This window comes from Heloderma suspectum, chromosome 2, assembly GCF_057233095.1.
Source record: "Heloderma suspectum isolate Gila_16-S chromosome 2, 16-S_ref, whole genome shotgun sequence".
Taxonomy (NCBI): Eukaryota; Metazoa; Chordata; class Lepidosauria; order Squamata; family Helodermatidae; genus Heloderma; species Heloderma suspectum.
Genome location: NC_139459.1, coordinates 220,011,569 through 220,037,043, shown reverse-complemented (window position 1 = coordinate 220,037,043; position 25,475 = coordinate 220,011,569). Strand labels below are relative to the sequence as shown.

At 47.6% G+C, this 25,475-nt stretch overlaps 1 protein-coding gene across 2 annotated transcripts in view; it reads left to right on the top strand.

The window, feature by feature from the left end:
• Nucleotides 1-15,443: 15,443 nt before the first annotated feature.
• CASKIN2 (CASK interacting protein 2) overlaps nt 15,444-25,475 on the top strand; it is a 105,727-nt gene continuing 95,695 nt past the window's right edge. For both annotated transcript variants that reach the window (XM_084838070.1, XM_084838069.1), the window contains exon 1: nt 15,444-15,957. The gene's annotated coding sequence lies outside the window, so the exon portion shown is untranslated. The remainder of the gene's footprint in view (nt 15,958-25,475) is intronic.

Below are 25,475 nucleotides of genomic sequence, written 5' to 3'. Positions count from 1 at the left end.
ACCATTTTTCACCTGCCCTGCTCTTGTGCCTCTTGTAATAGGGATATGTCTGTAGAAGGAGGTTACGTAGTTTTGTTTTATGCAATAGTTTAAATGTTATGTTGCTGTCACCTATGGCCCCACACAATGAATTGTACTTTTACCACTGATGACTTTTATAGCAGCTGGGCACACATCCATTAAGCAGGTAAGGCTTTTCCTGGCATGGAGATTAAGGTGCATAAAAATCTACATCTCTGTGGGCTGGGCGGCTGGGAATGGCACAGGAGCAGAGCTAGTTAAAAAAAGAAAGAAAACCAAGTGGCCATCCTACCCCAGGGTGGTTAGTCAGAAGTTAACTCAGGTAAATGCAAGATGGACACAGCTAAGAACATAGCACCCTGTTTGTAAAATAGAAATAATTTCTACCATGCAGGAGGTGCAATATAGAGAAGGTGCTGAGGGCAAATGCGATAGTAATAAACAAATCATTCGGACAGCAACCTAAATAAGTAAAATAATTCAATAGTGTCAAAATGAGGGAATGGAAGGTCCTCAAATGAACCAAACTCCCTATTAGGGCAATACCTTTATTGGGCTAACTCAAGCTCACAAAACGGTGTGCAAGCTTTTGAATTCTCCAGAACGCCTCGTTAGGCAAGATGGGAAGCAGCATATGGCTGGGGGAGCAGTTAAGCCAGGGGGCTCACAGACATGCAGTGTGGGCGCTTTTAGCAGGGACACTGATGTCATCTGCCACCCCCTCAGAGTTTAGCTGCATTTTCCCAGCAACAATATATTGTTCACTGTTGTAATGCAAAGTATTTTGCCTTGGCTTGGTCTCCAGTGGCCAGTGAAGGGCCATTAGCTTTACAAAAGACCTGCTCCTGATGGAGATAAAACTGCTAGGACAGGTTTGTTGAAATAGATCAACACAGCTGCCTACAGTTTTGGACATACCTTGGGGTCACATCTACAGGGACCATCATGATGAGTGCCTGCACTTCAGAAATCTAACACTGCACAAATGGGAGTGGAGGAGGAAAAATGTGGCCGATGTTCAAGTATTTAGTTATGGAGGGCCTGTTTGCACATTATGACAGCACACTGTGGGTATGTACATGCACACCGGGCACCATGCTTGCATGGCACCCATGAACTTGCCGTGGCATGTCATGTGTGATCCCAGGTGGCAGGGGTGTTTTGAAGGATAGACAACCCTCAAATAACCCTAAAACAAGCCATGGGTCTGCACTGAGTTACAGCGATAGTCTAAAGTTGGAACATGGAAGCTGAGCTATACCTGCTAAATTCCCTCTTCTGTGCGCCTGTTAAAGAAGGAGGAGCCCTGTCCTCTTTTGCATCTGGCCACTCCGATGAGGTGTTGCAGGACCAAGTGTAATCAGTATGGTGGTCCAAATCTCATACAATCAGCTCACACCTCTGTTGGCCATATATCAAGGAAAGGCAGCACAGAGACTGATCCACAACAATTTGACCCTCTCAGGCTGCAATCCCATACTTGGTTACCTGGAAGTAAGTCCCACTGAACTCAATGGGACTTATTTCTGAGTAGGCTTCTGTACAGGATTGTGCTACTGCATGCTCTTTCCATAACATACTTAATAGGCTTTGCAACTTCATGTTATCATCAGCATTTGCCAATCTGCAATAAACTGCTTCTTATATCTAGGAAGGAGGCTTAAGTCTCTTCAAACTTTATTTATTTATTTATTTATTTATTTATTTATTTATTTATTTATTTGATTTATTAGCCACCCATCTGGCCAGCTACCTGGCCTCTCTAGGCAGCATACAATACAAATAACAACACAAAATACAACAAATTTACATAATCAACTGAACAAAACAACATTGCTCTAAAAAACTCTAAACCACCCCAAATGCCCGCCTGAACAGCCAGGTTTTCAAAGCCCAGCGGAAGCTCATCAAAGAGGGGGCATGGTGGAGGTCACTAGGGAGGGAATTCCACAGAGTGGGGGCCACCATAGAAAAGGCCCTCTCCCTAGTCCTCACCAGCCTAGCTGTCCTGGCTGATGGGACAGAGAGAAGGCCTTCTGAGGCCCATCTCGTTGAGCGACGTCCCCGGTGTTCTTGGAGGTGCTCCTTAAGATAGACTGGGCCGGAACCATATAGGTTTTAATGTCAATGCCAGCACCTTGAATTGGGCCCGGAAATCAACTGGTAACCAGTGCAACTCCTTCAGCGCTGGAGTGATGTGGTCTCCCCAGTGGCTGCCTTTATTCAGGCGGGCCGCCGTGTTCTGCACTAGCTGCAACTTCTGAATCATCTTCAAGGGTAACCCCACGTAGAGCGCATTACAGTAGTGTAGGTGAGAGGAGACCAGGGAATGAACTACTGATGGGAGCAGATGGTTAAGGACCAAAAATGCCAGCCTATTGTAGCTTCAAGCTCTGACTGCCAGTAACTAAGCCTTAGGAGAGGCATCCCAACCTTTTAGAATGGGGAAAACATGAACAAAGGCCAGGAAACTACCTTAACTTTACCAAGATCTGTATCTTTGTATCTATGACAAACTTTAGAAAGGTCCATATCAGACCCAACCGTTTGCTTTAAAGCTTCAAGAGAGTGGTTCATTATTTGTTTTTGTTTGTTTGTTTGTATTAGAAAAAATCAGATGAGTACACAATATGATCAACAATGATAATAAATAACTATAATGAATATAATAAACAACAAAAGAGTGGCTCATTACTGGACTTTAAAAAACAACTTCCTCCTACAAATTACCCCTTTGCTTTGCAGTTGGTTAGGGCAGCTGCTTTTTTTAATTTCAACTACATCTCCTGCCCATTCAAAAAGTGCATGCATTTTTTTTTCACTAAGTTTGCATTAGGGTGAGTGTTCTTTTTTGTGTGGAAATGAAGGGAGGGGAAAGACGCAGGCTGCACTGTAATGCAGAATTAGATAACTTACAACACAATCCTACACATCAGAAGTAAGTCCCAGGGAGTTCTATGGGACTTTACCGCCAGGTAAATGGGTATAAATTTCAACCTTCAAATGCAATCCTATGCATGTTTACTCAGAAGGAAGTGTGATTGTATTTCAGTGGAGCTTATTCTCCGGTAAATGTATATAGGATCGCTGCCTTAGGCTGCTATCCTAAGCACACTTGCTGAGGAGTGAGCCTCATTAAAGACAGTGTGACTTACTTTTGAGTAAACATGCATAGGGTTCCACGTTCAGGTTACAGTCCTATACTCATTTACTTGGGAATAAGAGCCTTTGAATGCAGGGCTGGGGCTTGCTACTGAATGGACATGAATGGGATTGGGTCGTCAATGGATTTAAGACTAGAATTGAGGTGATGAGCGATAAAGGACAACCGGGTTTTTGCAGTGGAGGCTGGGTGGCTCTGACTTCCGTGGGGCTGTGAGTTCATTCTGGGTTTCAGACAGAGCCAGCCAGATCGCTAAAGGAGCTTTCCAAGGTGCTGACCCTATTTGGGGGGGGGTTCAGCACCTTGGATAGCTCCTTGAGCATTCTGGCTGGCTCTGACTGAAACCCAGAATGAACTTACAGCCCCGCCGAAGTCGGACCCACCAGCCTCCACTGGGTTTTCCTTGTATAGGGCATTTGAGGGAACATGGAGCAGATCCGCGTGGCAGGAGTGTTTTGTGATGTCATATTTCAGAGTCTCAGGCTCCCAGTTAATGCCCCAGTCAGATCGCGTGAGGGGGATGGAAACCCATCGGCCCTCTCTAATGATCTAATGACTCGATGGCCTTATAGGCCCCTTCCAACCCTTCTATTCTATGATTCAGCCGAATTCTTCACCACTCGTCCCCCGTCTCTGCCCCGCCCTTATACTTTCCCCTAATCCTCTGCACAGTCACTGTTCTGCCGCCTGGTATATTACGCAGGTAACAGCGGGACGCCTGCTGGCTGAAAATCCCTCAAAGCAGCAGTCACTAGCATGGCAGGCATTATGTGACTATTAACTCCGCTGGGGAATAAAACTCATCGGAGGGGATCCATTTATCCTTTCTGTAACTTCCTGAAATAAAATTGTAGTACTGATACTCACCTCTAGATGGCCACAGTGACCCATCACAGTGAGTAACAGCTCACATCCCCCAGCTTCATGCAGCGGCTCTCTGCACAGGGCATTTTCCCTACACAAAAAGAGGGGGAGATGCACACACCAGCATCATGCCATCATGTGTGGGAATTGCACGCGTGTCTATATTCCTGCACAGGATCTGAGCTATTCCATCCTATTTACACAGGAGGCTCTTTTTCAAAGGGGATGACCATCCACAGATGCAGCCCATGTCGAGAACAGCTGCAGGTGCACCACCTGTCAGCAAAGGAAGTCCTGAGAAAGAGTGGCCGCTACGAGTGTAACTGCACGTCACACGTTCTTTGAAATGCCGCCTTTCTTTTTCCCATCAGATCACTGATTGCACAATCACTTGTACCACATGAGTTAATGTTGGTGTAACACAGGGGTACAGAACCTCTTTCAGCTGAAGGGTTGGATTCCATTTCAGAGAAGCTCTCTGGGGCTGCATTCCAGTGGTGGGCAGGGCCAGAAGGCCAAAGGGGCAGGGCCAAAAATGCCAGCATATTGTAGCTTAAAGCTCTCACTGCCAGTAACCAAGCCTTAGGAGAGGCATCCCAACCTTTTAAAATGGGGGAAACATGAACAAAGGCCAGGAAACTACCAAGCAATCAGTGGTTGAAGGACATGTGGCCTTCTCGGGAACACTGGAGGGCCAGGTTGGAATCTCCAGAGAGCCAGATTTGGCGCCCAAGCCTGAGGTTCTCCACCCCCGTTGCATTCCAGATGTTGTTGATCTATCTCCAGCTCCCATCAGCCCCAGACATCATGACCAATGGTCAAAGTTGATGGGACTTGTGATGCAAAAACATCTGGAGAGCCACAGGTTCCCCCGTGCTGATGTGCAGAGCGATCATCTGCTATGTCAGAAAAGGGCTTATTTCCAGCATATTTCCCATATCTAGGACCAGCCCTACCATTGGGCAGAATGAGGGAGGCAGCCTCAGGCAGCAGATTTTGGAGCAGCATTAAAAGGAAAGCAAACAATCAGTTATTTAGGGTGCAATCCTATGGCTGCTAGACAGCCGCTAGATGGCCATAGGATTTTTCATTTTCTGGGAACCAAGCTCGGAGCCAGTGCTCTGAGGTCGGTAGCCAGGAAACCGGCTCCCCTCCCCCTCCCCCACTGCCTCATAGGTAGCGCGGTTCGTCCCCAGGTCCGTGCTCGTAAGAGCAGCATGGTGCAGGGGGAAAGGGGGCATTCCTGGGGGCAGGGAGGGGAGGGGAGGGGACTGCGGGAGTGCTGTTATGGTGCTTCCTATGTGTCGTCCAACCTCCCCCCTCACTCCAAGGTGCCCCCGTTAGACAGCTGAAATCAGTCATCAAGTCGCAAACGCAGGGCAGCCGGAGTGCAGAGGAGAAGATCCCCTCCGTGCTCTGCCCGCCCTGCATTCGATAGTTGGTCGCCTCCAAGTTCGGAGGCAGCTGACTCTCCCCATAGGATTGCGCCCTTTGTTATATTATTCCTTTTTTAAAAAAAAGAACACCCACCCTAAGTGGTGCTATTTGGATTTTCTGCCTCAGGAGCATCTGGTGCCGTTCCATCTCAGCTGGAATAACACTTTTGGACCACTAGTTGCCATTTTTAAACAGTGAGATACCTGGTGTTTGTTCTGAGCTACATACCATCAGGCTTACAGATTATCGCTTACGAAAGGACTCCTAGAACATTCTGTCCAAACTGGACATACAAGAGAGTCACGTGGCTCTTCCATGGCTCTGTGACAGGAAATCTGTCTTATTTCTCATCAAGCAGACCTAACAGGCCAAGATGTCAGCCCCAGATACCCCAGTCAGCCTATTTCTCTCCATTTGTGAAGCAAAGGATTTTGTGCAGGGTCTGGGGATGCATTTGGTTGCTTTCCTTGTTTTTTCTGTTCTCATTCCTGCTTGGAGTGTGTGCTGTGAAATCAGTCAAACTCCAGAATCCATTGTCATCCATTCAAGCCTACGAGGTACTGATCGAGTGACTCCCGGCCGGGGATCTTGGATAGGATCCTGAGAATTTCATCTTTCTTTCAAGAAAAGTGGATCAGTACAGTAGCAGTTTCATTAGAGTTTATGGGGGAAATTACCCTTATTCGAAAACATTGTGAGGGGAGTCAGCATATAATGGATGCTTTGTATTTCAGAGCACAGTATTTCCACAACACAGACACCACAATTTTCTCTTCTCTTATTTTTGCAGTGATCGCTTTTGAAATATCAGGAAACTCTATTGTATTATTGCAGCTTGCTCCTTGCTGCTGAAGCCACCCTTGAGAACTCTCCATAATTCTCTTATGTACGTATGTGTACTTCTGTTTTTCTTCTCTTGATATCAGGGGAGCATAATCTTTTTGGTCCCAAAGGCTGCATCGGATGCCTGCTGGAGGTCACACATGCACACACAGACAAACACACATATATATACACACACTCATTCACGCACTCTCACTCACACACTCAGACAGACACACACACACACACACACACACACACTCATTCACATTCCTTAGGGAAACCCTGGGATTTCCCTTGCCAGGGCTAGCAAGAGAGACCCTTCCCTTATCTTTGATCTCCCCTGAGAGATCAGATGGAAAAGGCTTCCCTTGCTCATACTAGCACTGGCAAGAGAAATCCCAGCATTCCCCTAGCAAGTGCGAACAATGGACACCCTGGGCAGGGGGCCCATGGCTCCACAGGCTGCACTGAAAGCACCCGAGGGACACACATGGCCTGAAGGCCATGGGTTGTGCCTCCCTGCTCTATGTATATGGAACTTGTACCCATAGATTTCGTATTGTCCAACACGGTACTGCTCCTGGAACAGCTGTTGACCATCCAAGTAGAGGCAGACAACTTTATCCTCCTTTTAAGATACTTCTCCCGAGTCAGCATAAAGATAATCATTATCACCAAGCGTGGAAAGAAAGGCCGTCTGCTTACTGATGAGGGGGGAGAATGACCTGAATCTGAAATTCATTGTGTACTTAATGGGTCACCGGACTGTCAGATCATCAGGCTGGAATGATCATCAAAGTTGCTATATTGCATCTTGTAGACACACACGTAGTCTCAATCATTTCAGTGGGACAACATTCTGGGTCAGATCAACAGTCCATTTGATCTTACCCGGTATCCTGTCTCTGGCAGTGGTCAGTGTTAGAAAAGAAAGTTACAAGAAGGGGTGTATAGGTGTAATAAATAATACAGTACTCTGTTCCATGCCATTTATTTCTGCCATACAGTAGCCCTTCGGGTAGGCTGTCATTCAGATGTTATGCAGTGGCAAGCATTGTTTGTCCCAGCATATACACACAGTGTACACAGAACAGGGAATCAAGGCCAATCCTGGCTCCCAGGCACATATACCTGTATAATACATAAGTTTGTCACTGGACACTTCAGTGAGCCAGTGTGGCATAGAGGTTAAAGTCTTGGACTGGGGAGCCCTGGTTCAAGTCCCACTTGGCCATGAAGCTCACCGGGTGATTTTGGGTTAGTCACTGATTCTAGCCTAAGCTACCTCACAGGCTTGTTGTGCAGATAAAATGGGAGAGGAGGAGGAAAGGCAGGGTATAAATCTAACAAATACATAAATATTCACACACATATATACACATTTATGTAAGGTGGGCATGTAACATGTGAAACAACCTGCTGCACTGGAGCTGCGGCAGGGGAACATTCCCCACCTCTGTATAGAAATATACAAATGCATTGTAGAAAAGAAACGTTTTCATTGTAGAAAACGTTTTGTTCCAAAATTATTCAGCAAAATTATTCTAGAAGTGCTGCCTACATTCCTGTTCTCAATGGCATCTTCCACCCTTTATACTAAGGTGACCACCCAATGAGTCTCTGTCTTTGTTGTAAACTGCCTTGCCTCGTTGTCTGTCACTCACTGGAGGCAACCACTTGATCCAGCCCGAAGTTTCCCAGAATCGATGTGAGGATCCTTAGCCACCGTTCTGAAATTGCTGCTCTGTGGCATATGACTTTCTGGACATGATTTCATCCTTTGCATTGTATTGTTGAAATCGTAACAGTTTAAACAAAAGAGGGGAAATTGCTCTGACAACTGCTAGCTCGGAATGCAAGCCGGGATTACTGTGACATGTTTTGCTGTCCCTAACGGTCAGCGTGTTTGTGCTATGGGTCCTGGTGCTGAGGCACTAAGGGCACAAGTACACATTACACAGCTTTTAACATTGACACATAACATTATTGCAGGGGAAAGGGGGTGGGGGACAGCAAGCTTAACACACACACACACAGCCTTTCCCCACATTTTCCCTCCCAGCTGGGTGAAATGCCAGTTTCAGAGCCTGGCTTGGGGAAATATGGAGCAAAATGCCCCTCAGACTTGTTTTCCCCATGGTGGTGTTGAAAGGCCCTGGTCAGGAATCCTGCACAATGCAGGGGTGGGGAACCCCTTCCAGTCCGAGGGCCAGATTCAATTTCAGAACAGCTCTCAGGGGCCACTTTCCAGTGGTGGGCGGAGCTGAAGGCAAAGGGGGCGAGGCCCAAAATACAAAAAAATACATAATGGAATAGAAATGATATACAAGCACTGTTAGGATTATAAACTCAACTAGGGCCAGCCCCAGGTTTGAGATGCCCCACCTAGGTCAGGGGGCCCTGGCAGATTTACCTGGTGATGGTGGAGGCAGCTGCAGCACTCCTAACCAGTGTTGGGCAGCTGGGTCTAGGAACCCCCAGTTTCATTTCCCATAATGCCCCCAATTTAGCATTGCTCTGGGGCACTGGTGGATGGAAAATAAAAAGTTAAACTCTCAGATCGAGCTGCTGATGCTGACTGAAGCACTGAAGAGAATTTTTCAAGGGCCCCCGGGATTGGCATCGGGGGGGGGGGCTGGTGGCTGCCCAAGGTGTGCGGACGCTGGGCCTAGTCTCAACTGCTTAAAGTCATCACTGTAAAGTTGTGAGCCTCGTTCCTTTATAAACCAGGACACTTATCAGGGTGTCCCATTTGTGATGTCCTGATTTTAAGATGTGGCTGGCCTTGATTTGAGTGTATTAGGTTTTTCTGCACCTCTTCAAAATGGGCTTATCTGCTCCTTGGGGAGCTGCAAAACTTAATTAAGATCCTTAAAAGGACAAAGGGTGCCACATAAATTCAGAGAATCATTATAAATGTCAGTGCACTTTACAAGCTCTGGCAAAGTCAGATAATGAATAACAAGACCTTTAACTTTGTGATGTTCCCAAGCAAGTCTACTTATAGATACAGCTCCTCAAAATAACAGCCATAAAATGCTGACATTTATAATCAAACACGCATAATAATCTCTTTATTAAGAACTGGAAAAGATAGGGTGTGTCTTAGAAACAGTGATCCTCCTTTTCCCTCACCCATCCACTTTTCCTTCTGATAATCCTTCAGATTGCTCAACAAACCCTCATTTAGATTAATTTCATCACGCTCTGTCTTAGAGAGGGACCAACTGCTTACCACTCCAATGGAAGTCAGTAGAAATTCTGGGCATTTCTCAGGATAGGGTTCCTATAGAATAAAATCTTACAATTCATTTGATTAGCTGTTGATCATCTAATGGCATTGTGCCATGGAAACTGCCCAGCATTCTTAGGAAAACTCCTATCCAGAAACACCTAAGAAAAAAGCTGAGGGTGAGGGGCAGAGATTACCTAGGAGGCCCCACTCCCAACATTCAGTCTCTCTACCTGGGCTGGGAAGAACTCTACCTGAGTCCCTGGAGAGATGCCACCAGTCATGACAGTACTGAGCTAGATGAACCATTCATTTGGGTCTTGGAGAAGGCAGCGCCTTACATGCTTCTGCTAGAAAGCTGTCCTGGGTACATCTTCAACACACTGTTGTTAGGAGGCAAACTTTAAGCAGCTAAGGGGTATGCAACCTAGTGCCTTCTAGATCTTTTGGACTACAGTTCCCATCAGCCCCAGCCAGCATGGCCAATGGTCAGGAATTCTGGGAGTTGTGGTAGATATGTATAGGACTGTGCCACAACAGTGGAATCTATAAATGAATTTGGCTTAAAAGCAAACCTCACCCAAACCAGTGGTATTTATTTCCAAGCAAATTTGGTTAGGTTGGACTGCACCACTTAGCCCACTTACTTCAACAGGAATTAGCCCATTATCTGGGTTATGTAGGAACATAGGAGGCTGCCTTACACTGAATTAGACCCTTGGTCCTTCTAGCCCAGTACTATTGACACTGACTGGCAGCGGCTCTCCAGCGTTTCAGGCAGGAGATTTTCTTGCCCTACCTGGAGATGCCAGGGATCAAACCTGGGATCTTCTGCAAGCAAAGCAGGTGCTCTACCCACTGCACTATGGCCCTTCTTGTAAGGAGAGTGCAAGCAGAGCGCAAGAAACAGTTGCCCCTTGCGGATTATGGGCTCCACTGAACGTATTTGTTTGTTTGCAGCAAGGCCCGTTTCACTCTATTAATGAACAAAAAGGCAATTCATCGTGAGAGTTTATATAGCATGATAAGCAGCAGAGCCACATGGATTCTGCAGTTTTGCTGTTGCAGAAATGCTTGGATGACTTGGTAGCTGTCACAGCATTTCCCTCCAAATCCTGCCAGTACAGATGGGATACAAAATTAGAACTGAGCATTCTTCACTAGCTGGGATGGTGGCCTGCATCCTAGCCACTTTGGCTCCTTACGCATCTGTTGACTCAGTGTTTGTTTAGAACTGGCCACCACAGCCCTTGCCTAAGTGGTGCCTCTGGTTCCCCACCCCCAACCTCAACCACAGATCCATAGATTGCAGCAGTGACGGTTTCAGCTCACAGAATTTGACTTTTTCGTGTTGTAGAACATGTGATTTATTGAGCACAAGTCATAGGTTCCTGGTGGGTTGATAGATGTTTTACAGGTGGGTATGATTGCCCAGTGTTGATAGATGTTTTACAGGTGGGTATGATTGGTATGATCAGGGGCCGCGGTGGCTTCAGGGGCCAGGGTGGCTTAGTGGTTAAGACGCTGAACTGCAGACTGGAAGGTCGGCAGGTCGGCAGTTCGAGACCCGAGTGCCGCGTGACGGAGTGAGCTCCCGTCTTCAGTCCCAGCTCCTGCCAACCTAGCAGTTCGACAGCAAGAAATTGCAAGTAGATAAATAGGTACCGCTTCGGCGGGAAAGGTGACAGCGTTCCGTGCACCTCGGTGTTCAGTCATGCTGGCCACATGACCACGGAAGCGTCTTCGGACAGCGCTGGCTCTTCGGCTTAGAAACGGGGATGAGCGCCGCACCCGAGAGTCGGACACGACTGGCTGGGGACGCCTTTACCTTTTTATGATTGCCTGGTCTCTGGGTTCAAAAGAGGTTAAAACGGTGTATTCTAACCCTTGCACAGACTTTGGTATACAGAAACTGTACTGTGAGACCATGCCTGACCCCCCAAAGAGCACCCTGTAGTTAGACATATGGACAGCTTGCAGAGCTGGGACAGAGAGCCTTTCCCAACCTGGTGCCCTCCAAACGTGTTGGACTACAGCTCCCATCATTCCCAGCCAGCATCTGAAGAACACCAGGTTGGGCAAGGCTGTTCCGATGCTATTGCACTGCAGGTCATAGAACAAAGCCAACACACACACACACACACACACACACACACACAGTAAAGAAACGGCACAATTTCACTGTGGCTGGTGGGAAAAGATGAGCAGAACATTAAATAAATGAACTGACTTGTCAAAACCAGGTGCCTTCTCTCACCCTTTCACTTAACTTGCTGTTGCTGGATCTCTTTGACAGAACAGAGGATTGCCAAGAGGGACTTAGGGGAGGAGCTGGGAGCTGTCAGAAGGATTTGGGAGAAGAATCTTCAGCCTTATGAGTATTTCTGAATAGCAACCAGCTTTCATTTAGAGTTGCATTGAGGTTTGTCGCACATGCTCACTGATCAGAGATCTGCACATCTCTTGTGAGCCACCTTGTGATTCTTAAAACGCTTAAATAAAAAGCAGTATAGAAATTTTCTGAAAAAAATAAATAAATATGGTCGGGAGCAACCGCCCCATAACTACTACACATACGGGATCCCCAGGCTGTGATTATGGGGACCAAACCTATGGTTGTCCTATATATGGAAGAATAATTAATCTACATGCTGCGTTGCTACCTTTTGAAATGCACTTGATGAGATCACCAATGCCATTAACAAGGTAATATTCCGCTGCCCCCACCCCCAAAGTAAATACTTCTTCTGCTTAAGAACATTGCTGGTGCTCATAGCAAACAAACAGATCTCTTGCATGGCCCTGGAATGAGGTCAGTCCTTTACGGATAACCAAAACAACTTACAAGAGGCATTCCTCAGAGGCTGAGCACCTTCTTGAGGCACTGAATGCTGTAAACTTGAAGCCTGGATCTACAAGTGCAGCAGAATGAGGGAGGAATGAAGTTGGTAGACCCAGTGGAGGCTGGTGGGTCGGATGTCAGTGGGGCGGTGAATCTGCTGCATGTTTCAGTCAGAACCAGTCAGAACTCTTGTATAGCTCCTTTAGAGTTCTGACTGGTTCTGACTGAAACTCGGAGCAGATTCACTGGGTAACCCACTGAGGTGACAGAAAGAGTGCTGACACTTTGAAAGACAGGTTGGGGGAAATCACAGGTCTGAAAGTTCTCCAATGTAAAAACCTGTCTGTAACGGGGGAGAACTAGCATACCAGAGGCAGTTTTCATGTGCTGTTTACAACCTGCAGGAAGTGTGTCTGTGTGTGTGTGTGTGTGTGTGTGAGAGAGAGAGAGAGAGAGAGAGATGGCCGGCTTTATCATTAGACAGAGTGAAGCAGCCACCGCAGGGGGCAGATGCTTTGGGAGGTGCAGAGCAGAAGCAAGGCGCTGCAGGACAAAGCTGTGTGTGTTGTGTTCGGCCTGCGCCCCCAGGTTAGCTCGCTGTGCTGCTTTCAGATGCAGGAAAGGGTGATGTCCTGTTGCCAGTGTTGACGTAAGCTTCAATTGCTGGTCCAGTTGGCTTCTATATGTGGACTAGGAAAGAGGTCTGTCTCGTTCTTTGTCTCAGACAGCAAAGTGTCTTGGGCTAGCCCTGGACAGAACATTAAAAAATAGTATTGCCCACCTGCAACCGAAATTGTTGCAGAGTGTACTCTTCCACCTATTCCTGCTGCATCCAGCTTAGTCTATTGAAGATCAGGAGTGCTAAAAGTGGAGCCCCCGATTCCTCTGCAAGGGGACATCTGCTGAAGAAGAGACACAAAGGGTGAAGGCAGGTAATGATGGCATAGTGAGCTGCCTGTCCTTCATACTCCACTGTAACCTTGTCTGAAATCTCTGGATGGCAACGTGATGAGAGACACGATACAGCGGCTTTCCCCAACCTGGTGCCCTCCAGATGTGTTGGACTACAACTTCCAACATCCCCAGCCAGGGATGCTGAGAGTTGTAGTCCAACTCATCTGGAGGGCACCAGGTTGAGGGAAAGCTGTGATACAGAAATGGGAAGCAGTTACCTGGGTCGTATATTTGAAGATCCTGACTACACAGTGTGGGGGCAGTGGTGTTGGGATTGGTATCCTGCCAACCCCCATAGCAGAGGATGTGTGTACCAAAACCTCTGAAGGGTCTTACTCTCTCCCCAATACACAACAAATGGGGTGTTGAAAAGAGTTGAGCCTGCAGTCTTATACATAATGGGTTAGTTGTATCCAATGTTAGTCCTACTTAGGGTAGACCCATTGGAATGAATGAAACACAAGTTAGTCTAACATTGGATACAGCCCATTGGCTACCACCCAATACCACTATTTTGATATATGTGCCACTGAAATGAGTAGTGTGCACTATTAAATATATCAACATTTTTTCCAAGAAATCCAAGATGCTTATGAACAAGAACAGCAAGAACCTAATAAAAGCAATCAAATGATCACCAATAAAATTAAAATTTTAAAACCAAGATCCGAATTAAATCCAGCATTAAAAATCAAGATAGAGAAAGGAGGACTAACCAGCGGTGCAGCCAGGGCTGGATGTTGGGGCCAAAGCCCAGGGCCCTGGGGGGCCCCAAATGACCACATGGAGCAGCAGGTGATGAGGGCCTCAGAGCAACAGAAGCAGGCGCCACTGAATTCCCGCAGTCATGATGGGGCCAGTGGAGGCTGGTGGCTCTGATTTCAGTGGGGCTGTGAATCCATTCTGGGTTTCAGTCAGAACCAGCCAAAACTCTAAAGGGGCTATCCATGGTGCTGAAGGGTTCAGCACCTTGGATATCATCTCCTTTAGAGTTCTGAAACCCAGAATGGATTCACAGCCCCATCCAAATTGGAGCCACCAGCCTCCACTGGATGGGACTATGATTTAAATGAGCTTAAAATGCAAAACTGTGCATGCTCAGAGTAATTATTATTATTATTATTATTATTTAAATCAGGGTTGGCAAACATTCTATTATGTAAGGGATGGAGAAGAAGTTGTAAAGCAATGGTGGTTGTGGAGACAGGAGGAGAGAAATGTAAGCTGTGTGCTTCACAACCAAAGTAATACGGAAGGCCATAGAAAGGGGTGGGTGGGTGCATAAGACCATGAAGTCCAGGGCCTAACATATCTTAGGGCGCAATCCTATGCATGTTTAGACGGAGAAAAGGCCTACAACTCCCAGCTGGGAGTTGTAGACCCTTTCTCTGTCTAAACATGCATAGGATTGTGCCCTTAGCTGCAGTAATAGTTCCAGTGCTTTTAGCGGGCATGGACGACAAAAGGCAGCATCCAACTTTAGCCCTACATAGAGTAGACCTATTAAAATAAATGGGACTAATGGGATTAGTCATGACTAATCGAAGTTCCATTCATTTCAATAGGTCTACTCTAAGTAGGGCCAACATTGGACACTATCCAAAGATTCCTACTGCAGGTGGAGGCAGCAATCAGTACCCTGGCATGGGATAACCCTGCCGGGAGCGGGTGGCGAGGAATCGAGGCACCCCTAAGGGATACCGGTGAGCCCTCTGCCGTTCCTTTTAGACAGAGTTTGGCAACAGTTACGCCGCTTCTCCTTGCCAAGTCACTCTTATTAAATCCGCTCGAGACTGCAAAGAAGCCTGCGGGCGCTCGCTTAAAAGGAGGAGGGCAGATGGAGGCGGCTCAGCTCCCCTGCTCCAGACACAGCACCTCGCCTACCTGTGCGCACATGCCCCAGCCGCGCCGAGGGCTCGGGTAACACGCTTCACAACACACACGCACACGCCTCTTGGGTTAACCCCTGAATGAATCCGTCCCCGCCGCCGCCCGTGAGCGTCAGCCAGGCAGTTCTTTGGCCCTGCCCAGCTCGCCTAGCCGTCCCCCCGGTTGCTTTTTCCAATCAGGAGGGAAGAACAAGGAGCCTGGGAGGGATTTCCTGCGGAGAGACAGAGCGATCCTGGCTGGAGCGGGGGGGGGGGGAGGGAGGAGGGAGCGGGGCGACAGAAAAAGGGGTGGCGGCGGTTACTTTACAGAAGAGTTCCCAGGCGCCTTTTGAAACTGACTAGTCTAGTCAGTTTCAACGGGGGTCGACAGCGCCCCTGGGAAACAGAAGAATGCGAGATCTGGAAAGAGCGGAGCGGGGACGCCGCGGTGGCCAGCTTTCCTCCGCTCGAGTTCTCAGGTTCCGTAGACTTTGTGCGCGCACGCACACACCCCTCTCCTGCCCTCGTTCCCTCCCTCTCTCCAGCACCGGGACTGCGAAGAGATCAAAAGCATTTGTGTGTGCGCCTTGGAAGTAGAGCGCAGCCCTTGGCTTTTACTTCGCCAGCTTTGCTGGGTGGAAGGAGGGGGAGGAGAGAAAGAAAGCCAGCCGGCCGGCCGGCCGGCCGGTGACAGAACTCGGTTTGGGGCTTGCAACTTTGTACGCTGGAAACGCTGGATCTCCCTGATGAGGTGAGTTGTGCGAAAGAAAGAATTTGCGGCGGGGGTGGGAGGGGACGGAGGGGAAGAAATCGGTTCGAATCCTTCTTTGCTGCCCACAAAGGCTTATTTCTCTCCCCACCCCCGCCGCCCCTTTATTCTCCTTATTTGGTAACTTCTCCGTATCTGTGTTGTAGATTTCAAACTCTCGGGCTCTAGTCCGATTTCTAAAACTAAACTCCGCTCCGTCCCGCTCCGTCCCGCTCCGCCTCTGGAGTTGGTGATTCAAGAGTTGGTTCGATCGCTGTTTGTTTGGGTTTTTCTTTTCCTTTTTAAAGAACTTTCAAGAAATGTATCTTCGCGCCCGGGGGCTGTATGATAACGTTCTGATTAAATGCTAATAATTGTCCCCCTTGGTCTATAAAGTCTCCCTTCTATTTACTTGTTCCAGGTTTGGATTTTTTTTGCCGCGCCGCTCCTGATGATTCGATTATGTTCCCCCCTCTTCCTTACATCCCCTTTCTCCAAATTGGTTTCCTTCTAACTCGCTCTCTCTGCAGTCTCTGGGCGCAATCAAACAAACAAACACACACACACCTATCCCTGGTTTTCCATCATAGAGAGGGAGAAATGTTGCCAACCTCTGGAGGTCTTAGGACTTTGTGCCCTGCTCCTTTCCTCCCCCCGCCCCCCGTTTCTCTTTCTGATGTGTGTCCCCTGCATGAAAAATGATACAGCTGAAATGTTTGCTGTTGTGATTCCAAGGCTGCCTCCACGCCAACCTTTGCTCTTGGGCTTTGTTTTCCTGCTGAGGGAATGTTTCTCCTGCCTTTCCCTACAGGGCTGGCATTTTTAATAACTCTTGTTCAGCATCTGTAGCCTTCCTCTTACATAACTCCACTCTTCTCCCACCCTCCTTCCTTATCCTTCCCAAGCTGTTTGAGGAAGGAATGTTTCAGATATTTGAGTTCAGCAGGTACAGTCCTGAATAGAAAGATTAGATTTCTCCGTTGGGAGGGATGTTTACCATCGCTTTATACTCCAGACTACATTCCGATGTGGTGGAGGGTATCATATCTCAGGGCTGCATCTGACATGGCCAGATTCTGGTAAAGGTGGAAAACCAATTTAACCCTCTGTTGTAGTCTACTTCTAGTATATCAGATTCTCAATTGGGTGTGTCTTGATGGATCTGCTGATCTTCACCCACAGTGTTAGTATTGCAAAGTTCATAGGAGTGTAGACTCTTGAAAGCGATCCGGAGGCTGAAGTAGGATCCTTTGTGTGTAAGTTAACTGGATTGAGATATTATTTTATTGAGTCTGGATTGTAACAGACCAAGGGGATGGGAGCAGGAGAAATAGAGGAATATTGCACAACTGTGGAAAACACTCAGATAGCTGAAGAAAGTGAGATAGGCTGTGCCAGATGAAAAATCCCTTGTGGGTTCACTAGCCACCTGATCTCAGTGGCTGACTTCTAACCCTGGAAGCCTTGCCCCTTAACCCACACGTACAAGGCAGGCTGTAATTATTACCTAATATTCAAGAAAATTCATGTTATGTATACATCATGGCACTCTGCTGTTATTTCATGTGACTGAATGCTGATTTCCCCAAGACCAAGAGCAGATTCTAAGGCTGAGTCATGACTCAGATTAATTCCTTCCTAAGGACTGGGTGAGTGGGAATCTTTTTGGAATCTTTATTTATCTGGAGCCCAGTTATGACAGTCAATATAGGATCTGAGTAGATGGGTTGCTCAAAGGTTTTCAGTACATCCACCATAGCTGAACTCACAGATCCAATTTTGGTAATTTCTGGTTCTTCAGAAAAAGAGGGGGATTTAAAAAAATCCCATCTGAACATTTCTGCTGATACATATGCCTGTAATGTAGGTGAAACATCCTTGTAAGACTAGTGTATAATAATAGTTTATGACATTATGCTGGGCCAGTAGTTCATATTCTCCATCCCAAGCACTCAGTTGGCACATCCTTTGAATAAGGCTGAATAAAACCCATTGCACCTTATGGCTTTTAAATGTATCCAGGTCCATTTTTGTAATGAATAAGATGTTCTGTTTCCATGACTGTTGTAAAGTGGTTGTCCGTTAATTTTTCTGTTAATCATTTGTATGCCAGCAAAGTGACTCAGGATTAAGTCTGCCCAGGGTTGTTGTTGTTTGTTTCTTTTAGTATTGTGCTTTTAAGTGAGATTCCACTAGGGATGGGAGGATTCCCTACCTGTTGTTCCGCAGGGGAATACACCCGCGGGGGGAGGCGATCCGTCCCTCCCCCCGGAATCCATTCAGGCTGGCTCTACTCTGTTGATCCTGCGGAACTGGCCACCAGCTCCGTATCACCAGCTCCGCATATCATTTCGTCAATACGGGCAGCCAGCAGCCATTGCCATGCCGTATCACTGTATAAGTAAGTCTTCGGATGCAAATGGCATAGTAGGCGCCATTTGTGGCCATAAAGCTGGTAGATTAGCCTAAATGCAGCCATTTACAGCTGCATTTAGGTTAATCTACCACCTTTACGGCCACAAATGGCGTCCACTACGCCATTTGCGTCCCTGTTTTTTGACATGATAGGCTACACAAATATTTGCGAGGCCTATCGTGTGAACAGGGATGCAAATGGCTGGTCGAGAGGGATCCAACCCGGACGGATTCCCCGGGGAGGCGGAGGTGTGTGCTCCATTCTGCCACAGACTCCGGGGGGCCGGATTCTAAAGAATCCGGCCTCACTGGAGTCCGTGGCAGAATTCTCCGCCATCCCTAGGTTCCACTTCTTCCCTACCAGTGATGGCTTGTGGCAGAAGCTGCTGCAGATAAATGTAACCCTGTGATTTTTAAGCCCAGTGACTGTCTCCCAAACAATATTTTGCCATGCCAACCAAATCAGCTTTGGTCCTGGGCCCTCCATTTCTGATGCTCCGGGCCAGGATAGCCCATCTTCCCTTGTCCTAAAGAGCCACTGTGAATTTGAGATTCATGATGCAGATCAACCCTGGCTGACCTAGAAGCCTGCAGCATGTGGAAATCCTTACCCCAATTCATTTTGTTGCTTTACAAGGTTGTGACCCCACTGATATTTGTAGCAGGCAGCCAAGCCACAGGCCTCTTGCTATTGACATATTAAATGCTACTCATCTGAAGGTCCATGGTACTCCTGGATGTAGGAAGCTGTCACACACCAGCTCCAACTATTTGTCCTTCTAGCCCAGTATTATATAATCTGACCGGCAGCAGGAACATAGGAAGCTGCATTATACTAAGTCAGACCCTTGGCCCATCTAGCCGAGTATTGTTGACACTGGCAGCAGCTCTCCAGGGTTTCAGACAAGAATCTTTCCTAACCCCCGCTAGACACTCCAGGGATTGAATCTGGGTCCTTCTGCATGCAAAACAGGGGCTCTGCTGCTGAGCTACAGTCCCTCCGCCACTGAACGCTCTGGATCCTAATCACAAATAGCCCCAGGTACCTCACCAGGCTGGGTCTCAAGGTTCAGCCCCCGAGAGATCCTCAGCTTTGGGTCTGGATCTCCCAACAGTTGTGCCTGTTCCAAAACCCACTGCTCTGTGCATAGTTTTGCACCTGCTTTGTGATACAGCATTGCAGTGGACAAAGTAGCTGCCAGCCTGCACCCAGGTCTGGTTTCACCTGGATGAGCAATTCGTTCTTCCTCTCGAACACAGCAGAGTGGTTGTTCTGGCGGTGGGGCGATGCTAACACTGTGTGAAGAGCAAAACTCATAAACCCAAGAGATCGGGTGATCTTGTCTTCCATCTCAATTCGCAAGTGTCGCACAATGTCTTCAGGACATCCAGCTGCCGGGGGTCTACGGTGCATCTGAGCCAAGCAATAACAACTCGCTGTTTGGCTTGGGAGCATCTTTTGTAAATGGTGCTCCACGTGTTGCAAGCCGGTGCCAGCTGAGTCCCCTTGATTTCCATATGACCTGCCAGAGTGGCTCTACGGCAGCCTCTCCCAAACCGCACACCTTCCAGATGGATTGGACTACAATGCCCATCATCACCAGCCAGCAGGCCAATGACCACGCTGGCTGGGGTGATGGGAGTTGTAGTCAAACACCTCTGGAGGGTACCCTGTTTGGGAAGCCTGCCCTGCAGTCCAGCTGTGGCTTGGGATAACTTTGTCCTTTTGGAAATAATTGTGGAAGGCAGTGTTTCATTAGACAACAGAGCCTTCATGTTGGGCCTCTTAGGAATGGAGGCCTGTATAACTCTGAACTCTGCATCACAGTGTTCTTCAAGGCCTTCTCCATCACCTCTCTGCACACCCGCCCTGTCAGGATTCGCTCTTCTCCTTCCTAGGTTGCCAGTTTAAATAATTTCTGACCCATAATAGCAGGGGTGCTGCTTCAGAGTTCAGTGAGGCAGCACCCGGGCATCTGAAGTGTAGACCAAAGGCAGCAAGAGCTCATGAAGTTCCTCATCTTTCATGTGTTGTCTGAAGCATGAGCGGAGTTGCTCCCTACACTGTCTAAATGGCACCCCATCTCCTAAGCCAGCCTTTCCCAACGGGGGGTCCTCCAGATGTTTGGAACACAACTCTCACCATCCCCAACCATTTGGCCATGCTGACTGGGGCTGATGAGCATTGTAGTCCAAAAATCTGGTGGGCATCAGGTTGGGGAAGGCTGGCCTAAACCAACTTAAGCTGGGGCTGATTATTAAGCATCACCCTGCTACCTCCTTGTGGTGGTTTTTGACTCCCCACCCCACTATATCCACTAGCACAAAGCGCCATATGATTCCACCTTATTGTGCAGCGCGCTTCCTTGCCAGTGCCAGATGTCCTCTTTGTTGGAGCTTGCAGGTGCTCTGCTTGCATCTCTTGAAAGCCTACTGTATCTGTGACTGAGCTCAGACGTAATTCTGCTTTCATTTCCCCCACCCACACCCCGCCAGCTTATCGTATCATCTGTGCATCTGAAGAAGGCACAGTCTTCAGTAACTAGTCATATGGATTCATCTCCATTAATTCATGCATTAATTCAGGTATGTGTCTTCTGAGTGCCTGAGGGCAAACACCCTGTGATCATTCCATTGTTGATGTGACTTGATATGAGCTTGGTCCTCCAGGACAATCAAGTTGTGATAGAGTGGTTTCTTGGATTCCTGACTATCCTTTTAATCCTTTCTACACATCAGTTATCGGACAAGCGGCTCGATTCTGTTGACATAACCATAGCTCTGTTGGTGTGTGGATCTGCTTCAAAAATTCAAATTCCTGGAAATCTGTGTGGCTGTGTAAATCATTCTTAAGTACTTTCTTCTTTCTCTTTAGACCCTTCCTGAGTCAAGTTCACTCCTAATTCTCTGTGGTCAGGAGGTTAATTTTATTCCCATCCCAACACCATTTCAACATTTCAGTCTTTCTATTGTGCCTGATTAACATCTGAAAGGGCAAATGCCCCATCCACTATTCTGAAGTTTACCCTTCAGAGGCTGTGAGGAATCTGGGGGAGGCGATAAGGATTATGCTTTATCACTTCTTCATTGGCAACTAAGGTGACACTTCTGTCTTCAGCTTGTGTATCTTGTTAGAAAAATGACCTCCATGCAAAGGCTGTAAACAGCTGAGGAGGATTCTCAGGTTTGTCCGAACTTGAAGGAAATGGGGATTTGTGTAGCAATGGAAAGTGGGGAGTGTTAAGTTACTGATACTAATGGGGATTAGTCATTGTTGACTTCTGGCAGTTAATTTGCCCCGATTCGCCAAGCTCTTCACCTCTCTGTTTATTCTTCCCAAATGAAGAGAAGATGCTCCTGAAAGAGCAGAGGGGGCAGGTTAAGGATGCAGAAACCAGTGCCAGTGACCAGTCAGACTGTTCTCAGTTTGAGGTCTGGGTCAAAAAACCAGTGGGGACCCCTCCTTATGGATACCGTAAGGTGCTGGCTCTCCTTTGCCCCACGGCCAATGCTGAGCATTTCTCTCTTCAGGAAGTCTGCAAAGCAGATGCAAGCAAACTGGAGCCAAAACATTAGCAGAGGATTGTCGAGCATTCCTTAGGGATGTCCCTTGTTCCAAAGAATTACTTCTCTATCGAAGAGATGCCAGAGCTGTACCACATTCCTGGTTTTTTAAACATTGTGCTAGAAATCCTGTTTCTATGGCCCCTTTTTAGCCTTGTCCCCATTCTTGCCCTCCTGATTGTTCTGGGCTCAGGGGAGAACTGTAATAAGATAACTTATCACATACCCTGAAGAACTGTGGCAAGAACTTCAAGAGGGTTACCATGCCCATAGTTCAAACATTTCTCCCAAAGGGGCGTTGAGGTAAATAGGCCAAATGCTCCATTAAAACCGTGAAGATCTGTCTTTCTTCCTTTTATTTCTTAAAACCTTTTAAATCACTTTCCCAACAGCTTAAAAGTGGCTCACGCACACACACATACACATGCACACAAAACCCCAAAACGTACAAATAGTTATCAATCACAAGCAAAGCATGTGTAAGGCAAAGCAGCCTCAGAAGGTTTTAAATCCTTACTTAAAGCCTTGATGAAAAAGGAAGATGTGACAGTCTTTTTGAAAAGACAGCACCGTTGGAGCTTTCCTGACCTCTTTTGAGCAAGGTTCCAAGGTTTGGGGGTTATTGGTGAAAAAGCCCAGTCCCTGGCCACTACTGCCCTGAAAGAACCGACAGCAAGGCCTCAGTTAGGGTGCAATCCTATGCATGTTTAGACAGAAAAAAGGCCTGCAACTCCCAGAATGCCCCAGCCATGCTGGGAGTTGCAGGCCTTTTTTCTGTCTAAACATGCATAGGATTGTGCCCTTAGTCCATCTCTGCCCGCCTATCTATCTATCTATCTATCTATCTATCTATCTATCTATCATCTTTATTCTGCCCTTCCAACTGAGGCAGGAGTGTTGAACCCCTTTCAGCCAGAGGGCCAAATTCAGTTTCTCAAAAGCTCATGGGGGGGGGGGTGCCTTCCGTTGGTGGGTGGGGCTGAAGGCAAAGGGGTGGGGCCAACAGCCAAAGGGGTGTGGCCAAAATACCAAAGATACCAGCATATTTTAGGTTCTAGCTCTTGCTAAGCCTTAGCAGGGGCATTTCAACCACACAAAACCCAGGAAACCATCAAGGAACTCAGGGTGGCACACATGTTATTTTTTAATTTCTTTACATTTTCTGGTATTTTCATTGAGTTGAATACCAAATGTCAAGGTACTATATGTTGGAGAGGGTAAGGAAATGTCTAGTGAGTATTTTTTTGCCCTTTCCAAGGTCCAGAAGCAGCAATAAGTTGTCATTAGGGTAGAGCTACTAAATTGACATCGAAGGTATGATCACCCTAGCAGATCTTATTTTGAGCCAGGGTTTACTAGGGCTGAGTCAGAGACCACAAGGGTTTAGCCACAGAACCGGCATGGTGTAATGGTTAGAGTGTTGGACTGGGACTCGGGAGACCTGGGTTCTAGACTCCACTCAGCCATAAAGCTTGCTGGGTGACTTTGGGCCAGTCACTGACTCTCAGCCTAATCTACCTCACAGGGTTGTTGTGAGGATGGGATGGAAAGGAGGAGGGCCATGTAAGCCACCTTGGGTAGTGGGCTCTCCCACACTGGAGGCATTCCAAGATGAGGCTGGACAGCCACCTGTCGGGGATGCTCTGACTTGGATTCCTGCATTGAGCAGGGGGTTGGACTCGATGGCCTTGTAGGCCCCTTCCAACCCTACTATTCTATGATTCTAGCAGGAGAGAAAAAGGGGGGATATAAATGTAATAAATAAACAAACAAACAAACAAACCCTGGAATCTGTGAAGTAAGAATGAAGTGAGTGCCTCTGAACATGTGCAGAATGCCTTCCTCTCAGCAAGGAGGGACTACAATTGGCCCCCATGCACCTGGAAGCGAGGGGGTGTGATTTACAAACAGGCTTCAGCTGCACCTGCTCAGTTTTTATAAGCCAAGCCCAGCACCCTACCAAGGGATTAGCTTGGCACATCTTGCGGGATTTTCACTTCCCCAGTTCCTCGGTGTCTCTGCCTCTATTGCTGCTACCCTGCAACGCACTCATCACCTAAATCAGCCTGGGAGCGACCATATGCGACTAGTTACCTCCTTTAATCTGTCTGAAATCCCAGCCCACATCCAATTAATTCTGAAGTCCCATCTCTGTGTCAGCCAGGTGGGGGTGGGGGGTGCAGTTCTATTACAGCAGGTGCATTAAAGGATCCTCCATCACCAGCTATTTTCACAAACATTAGCTGTTCTCACAGAATTTCCATATAGTCGGAGTAATAATTATAGGGCTGGTTCACTCGTGAATGCACATCGCTGAAGAGCTCTGTTGGATCAGACCAAAGGTCTGTCTAAGTTCATAGAATCATAGAATAGTAGGGTTGGAAGGGGCCTACAAGACCATCAAGCCCAACCCCCTGCTTATTGCAGGAATCCAAGTCAGAGCATCCCTGACAGTTCCAACCATGGCTAGCCACAGGCTTCCAGGAATCCCACAAGTAGATGTGGAGGCAATAGCCCTCCCCAGCTCTTTGCTACCAGCATCTGGTATTGAACGATATACTGCCTCTGGACTTGAAGGTTCCATTTAGGTATCACAGCTAATAGCTATTGATAGAACTGTCCTCCATGAATTTGTCAAATCCCATTTTAACCTACTGCCTCATTACTTGACGACTCATCCTTTCCCATACCTTTTTCCCACTGGGTGGAAAAGAAGTGGAGGCGGGGAGAGATGGGATTTTGAGCAAGAAAAAGGCTGGAAGGCAAAGGATTAATGAGCCCCTCTGCCATACCATTCCTTTGCAACAGGGTGGACAATGTCCACGGATCGTGGGGCTGCTTTGCCCCGTCAAGCCCCATCAGGGGCTGCAGCCCTGCCTCCACTTCCCCTACCAATGCTGCACCACTGAAATCCAGGGGCATGGCATCAGGGGAAATAGCCCCCTTGTAAAAGAAAATCTGTGGTTCGCCTCTGAATCGCAGTGGTGTGGCAGCAGCAGCAGCAAAAAGGAGCTGTTTTGCTTTAAAATCGCCCCTTTGTGTTGCTCCTGCCGCCATGCCACCAAAATTCAGCAGCAAATTTCCAGCTTTCCTTTAAAAGAGGGGTTTTTTTCCACTGCTGCTGTGCAGTGCTGGGGCAAGTGGGGCTGCAAAAGAGGCCAGCAGGCCTGCATGCATCCCGTGGGCCATGTCTTGCTAACCCCTGTGTTACACCCTCCACAACTGCCTTTCCTTGGAAAGAAGAGGGTGGAAATCATTGGGAGACAGTTCTGTGCATCTTCCATATGATGTCTGATTTTGCCCTTCATAATTCTCAGCGGAGCACGTGAACCACTTGCATTGAAAATGATTGCATTTGCAGTGATAATAAAACTTCTGTCTGCGATCTTCAGTCTTGAATGACTCTTTCACACATACAGACCAGGCCACCATTTAATGCTTGAATTTTCAACTGATGAATGTGTGTGTGCAAACAAGGCCATAGAATGCCAGCAGCTGGATCCTGGCCGCTGGTGCCCCAGGGTCTTGCTACATGGGCCACT